The 5,727-nt window shown below is 31.5% G+C and overlaps 1 long non-coding RNA gene across 2 annotated transcripts; it reads left to right on the top strand.

Moving 5' to 3' along the window:
- The first annotated feature begins 652 nt into the window (after nt 1-652).
- LOC126891765 (uncharacterized) lies at nt 653-4,753 on the top strand. Of its 2 annotated transcripts, none has more exons than XR_007700550.1 (2): nt 653-2,627; nt 4,563-4,753. It is a non-coding gene; the product is annotated as an uncharacterized LOC126891765 (long non-coding RNA). The 2 variants fall into 2 exon arrangements; XR_007700549.1 differs by having other exon boundaries at nt 653-2,637.
- The last annotated feature ends 974 nt before the right edge of the window (nt 4,754-5,727 follow it).

Raw genomic sequence — 5,727 nt, 5'->3', positions numbered from 1 at the left:
AGCGTTTTAAACAAATTTCACACTTGTGAGGATTTTCTCCCGTGTGCATTCTCAAATGTCTTTTCAAATTACTTTCGTGACTAAATTGCTTAAAACAAATCTTGCACTTGTATAGTTTTTCTCCAGTATGCACTCTCAAATGTTTTTTCAAAATCCCTGCTTCACTAAATGGCTTAAAACACATTTCACACTCGTAAGGTCTTTCTCCAGTCACAACATTTGTATTTTTATTTAAAGTTTTTCCTTCAGTGTGGCGACTCATGTCATTTCCTTTGTAAGATGAATCTTGGATGAGTCTCTCCATGATTTCCATTTTGTTTTCATCTTGGAGATAACCTAAAATACAAACCAACTATAATGTAATTATTTGAGTAAAAAGGAAAATGATTGAAATAATCAGCAGAAGTAGTACATGATATACTTAAATATACTCAATGACATTAGAAGTGTTACACCCAGACGGAATCATTTCTTGAACTTAATTTTTTGGCAATACAATGATTATATTTAAAGCATGCTATGATAACAATATCTATGTTTTATCTTTTATAATTTTTGTAAAAATAAAGTTTTATCTTTAAACTTTTTTCTGAAAAGACCAATTTATAAAGACCGGTTAGTACAGATAGTTTTAGTTTTGATTCCTCAGTCTAATTGTATTCAGTGCTAGAATATGCCTCGAGTTCGAAGACGCCAAAATTACCACCATTTTAGCGATTTTGACAGGGGTAGAATTATTGCCTATAGAGATACGGGTTTGTCGTATCGCGAAATTGACCCTGATGTTAATTGTACGGCAATGACAGTTATACGAGTGTGTCGTGTGTGGACAAACGAAGGTAGAGGAACACGAAGAAGATCAACTGGTCAGCCAAGGCGTACCACAGGGCGTCAAGATAGGCGCTTTAAATTCTTGGGTCTGAGAGACCGTTTTGCTACTACGCGTCAAATCGCTGACCAATGGTTTGCAGTAGAAGGTAGACTTGTTACTAGACATACCCTATACCGTAGCATTTGAGCCTTTGGACTGGTTTCATTCCGCCCACCACGAGTGCTTCCTTTGACTGCGGACCACTGTCATCAACGTTTGAATTGGTGCAGAGAACGGAAGCGTTGGGTGGCAGAATGACATAATGCAGCATTCAGCGATGAATCGCGATTTTGTTTAGGTATGCATGATGGTCGTAAGATGATAAGACGCCGCCGTGGAGAGCGGCGAGATATCGGGTTTGCTGTTGAGAGGACACAGGAGAGACACAGGGCAGTTATAATAATAGTTTGGGGGGTTAATGCCTATGGTAGCCGATCACCACTTTTGTTTATTAGAGGCAGTATGACAGATGCGCGTTATGTTGATGACATCTTACAAACCAGTTTACTGCCTTATCTAGACGCCGGTCGAAACGCCCTTTTTCAGGAAGATAACGCGCGTCCCCATATTGCTCGTCGAAGTATGGACTCATTCCAAGAAGCTTGCGTTAATTTTTTGCCGTGGCTACCCCGTTTACTGGGTTTAAATCCTATCGAACATGTGTGGGATATGATGGGGAGGAGACTGTCCACTTTGCACCATCCTCCACAGACTGGCACAGTTAATCCATGAAATTCAAGTTTCTTGGAACGAGGTGCCACAACCAGACATCGATCATTTCACTTTGTCAATGCCTAGACGTGCACAGGAGTGTATTGAGTTAGGGGGTCGCCAAACACATTATTAATTTTTTGTTATTACATGTAATAAAAAGTCTTGCCAATGTTATCGTTTCATTCTTAATGAAAATGTAACTTGTTGCCAAAAAATTAAGTTCCAGAAATCATTCCTTCTGGGTGTAACACTTCTAATGTCACTGAGTATATGTTGCACATATTGGACATGTACAAAAAATGTGCATTGAATATACCTACACAGTGCGCCAAATTTAACGAATAATTTTAAAATTATAATTTCAGTTGTAATGAAAAAAGTTTTGTTTGTTCTGTTGTGCTTTAGGTTGCTTTTAGAATATCTGAAATAGAAAAACCTTTCTTTTTTTAATAATGTTTTGAAATAAGCAATATAATGTCATAAATCTAAACATGTAAAGAAACGTCACTGATCTAAACAAACATTATAAGTAAATGAAGGAACTGAAATTGTTGAATTTCAAGAAAGTGCTATTATTACCAAGTACTAGTACGGATTATTGCCGCTTCTGTCATTTATCATTACTTGGCAACGATCTCTCATACTGAGAAATGCATTCGCTTTGTTGTCTTGTACATATTCTGCGGTGGGATCACGATCAGTAGAATGGTAGAATGCTGACGTTACAAAAATAATTCTACAATCGACAATTTTGGTATCACGTTAACACGCTTGGGAAAGTAGAATCGGTGCTCGGCAATGTTCGGATATTCTACTAGCCGTGTTAAAAATATCGCTTCTTCTTCTTAAAAATATTGCTGTTTGACGTGTGGTTGTCTTTATTTTGTGGTGGTTGTATTCAAAAAGCTAACCTAAAGAAAGATTATTATTTGTGATTATTTTCAATTTGTTTATTTTTGTCTTGTGTTGTTTGGAACTATTTTATTAGAAATCACTAAATTTTTGGATTTTACCTGTGACTAGGGAACATTGTTATATTAAGGTATTTTTATGTAGGTATTTTTTCTATAAATTCCTGTTACTGTAAAGGAAAAATAACACATTAATAAGTTGTAGGTTCATATCACTTATTAATTATTATTAATATATTTTGATGTTTATATTAAATACCGATATAGTTCGACGTTCAGATGCTTCCTGCTCGGATACTTGGTCATATACAAAGAAATGAGCAATTTAGAAACAAAATAAATGGGTATAATATAGAGGAGAATAATGAGAAGGGAAAGTGATGCATTTACTTTAGGAGTTTGTAGATCTATTTATATCAACAACAGACATAGTGAACTATTTAATTATTAATTATTATTAATATATTTTGATGTTTATATTAAAAACTGATATAGTTTGACGTTTAGATGCTTCCTGCTCATATACAAAGAAATGAGCAATTAAGAAACGAAATAAATAGGTATAATATAGAGGAGAATAATGAGAAGGGAAAGTGATGCATTTACTTTAGGAGTTTGTAGATTTATTTATATTAACAACAGACATGGTGAACTATTTTTTTGAGAGGCTTATACCTCATAATATGTGATAATCTGTTCAGCCAAGCAGTGTTGAGCCTTCACTGTAAATTTTTACCTCACTTATTTTTATGCAATAAGTTCCTACCAAAGAGTAGTCGGTCAGAGCTATCAGTTATTTTTCGTCCGCTATAACTTTTCCCATGTGTAGCGATTCATTTTCAAACAAATTAAGTCAAAACATAAAGTGAAATGAACGTTGATGTGTATATACATTTTGTATACTAATATACTAAACACATCGACATACGTTTCACTTTATGCCTATATATAACTACTATATCAATTGCCCAAAATACTGTTAGCAACCGTTTAAATGATGTAACAAATTTAACAATTGAACATCTAAGTGAAGAGTCGATTATCTTTCCTACTACATTCATTCAAAAAGAGAATTTTAAAAGAAAATTTATGCAGAAGCTTAACTTTCCTGGCTGTGTAGGGGCCATAGTTTGCACACATGTTGCTATAATTGCTCCAACGGAACGGGAACATAACTATCTTAATAGAAAAGTTATCTTTCTAAAAATGTAGAAATTGTAACACTCGTTATATAACACTACTTACGTGTAATATTATATTATGTACTATATGCTGCCAATAATCAATTTATAAAAATAATGTATTATCACATAATATATTATATTGCAAATATCACAAAAATTTGTAGTATTTGTTGATATTTGTGTTGAAAAAACTTCGACTAACAAAATAAAGAATAAGTAAAAAATTACAATCTTTTAGGCGTGTGATCCAGACTTCAAAATTTTAAACATCGATGCTAGATGGGGAGGTGCAACACATGATGCTTCATATGGAGAAACTCAAATGTAAAACTTTTTTGTAGCAGATCGTTTAAAATAGAGATCAAAGCATTTTCCATTTCTATTCTGGCAAAGATTACTTTCACTTCTTAGTTATCTTTGCTGGACGGTGAAGCTTTATATCTTATTATGAAGTATTTTGAACATAAAACTTTTGTTTTATGGAAGCATTGATCAAATATCTTAAAGAAATGTGTATTTAAAGTTTCATAATAATTGTAAAGCTTCATTGACTAATGGCCAGTTTCACCAAAGATGAATAGTAGTTTATTCGATGAATAAAATTATTCAACTGATAAAACTGACACAACTATGTTTCTCTAACGTCAAATAGTACTTATTTTATTTATTTATCAAATAAATATTTACTCTTCAAATGAATTGACGAGTTAATCTCACTTTAAATATCTATAACAAAGAAAATTTGTCAATTTAATTTTAAATTATCAAACTATTCACTGATTTATTTGTTGTTGGTGAAACTGGAAATAGTAAAATTGCATTATTTTTCAATTTACATAAATTTGTGGTTTATTTGTGATTTATTCTTTGTTCTTATTTTAGTCTTGGTATGAAACAATGTTAAGACAATACTGTGTGCTTTTTCAGTCCTATGAAAGAAAATGTTTTGGATGTAACAGAGAAGTGCTACAACTTTGTTATGAAGATTTGTCTTTATGTTATTTTTATAATGTTCATGGATTATATTTGTTTTTATGTTTTCTTCAGTTTAAATAAAGTTTATGTTTTACCCATTATTGATTTTTATTTCAACCTGAAAATTATAATGATAATAGTAAGAGGATTCTGAGGTTTTTCTGCAGAAACAGTGCATTTTTTGAGAAAAAATATTTCACAAAAATTAAGGTTAATTTTGTAAAAGTCAGACTGTCCTCTGTAGTTAATTTACATATATTTTTATATTGTTCTGAAGCTGCTTCTTTGTGATATCGTATGCAATATACTATTTTATTGTGAAATAATCCACGATTTAGTTAAAAATAAAATTTATTAACGTTTCAACTTCCAAGTCGGAAATCGTTATTGAAATACAAAATCTTAATTAATATTTTAGTACTCATTAATAAGTTGAATTAAAATTTATTATATTAATTTATATTTTATATTTCGATAACTGCTTCCGAAGTGGAAGTTAAAACGTCAATAAATTTCATTTTTCACTTAAATTGTGGCTTTTTCCCCAATAAAATAGTAAATCATATATTTTTATTAACTAAACTTATGCCTGGTAGCACCAACAAATCTTAAACTCAGCTCAGCTCATAGATATGGCCGCTTTAAGTTTCACTCACGTTGCACCATAATTTTCGATTCTTATCTAAATAAATAAAGAAATTAAATAATCCATTGTGCCAAGCTGAAAACTGATCTAAGACTCAATGATGCCACACATACATATATTTCGCAGTCTGAGCTTAAGGCACGTCTAAAGTTGAAGATCTGTTGGTGCAACCAGGCATTAAACATCTTTATATAGGTAAGCTTTCAGAATACAAATAATGTGCAAAAGAATAAGCATTTTAAATTTTAATCAAAAGATTAAATTCAAACAAATTTTTATAAAAAAACTACAAATAATTTAAATAACTTATTAAAAACAATCACAGTGAAGGTCAAACTTTTTTTTATCTGCATCAACCACTAGGGTTATTAGTGGTAGGTTTATTAAACAAGTGGAGAAAATATTATTTATACCTAATGAATAAAT

This window comes from Diabrotica virgifera, chromosome 9, assembly GCF_917563875.1.
Source record: "Diabrotica virgifera virgifera chromosome 9, PGI_DIABVI_V3a".
Classification (NCBI taxonomy): Eukaryota; Metazoa; Arthropoda; class Insecta; order Coleoptera; family Chrysomelidae; genus Diabrotica; species Diabrotica virgifera.
Note: the sequence above shows the minus strand (reverse complement) of the source record. Positions and strands in the feature narration are given on the sequence as shown.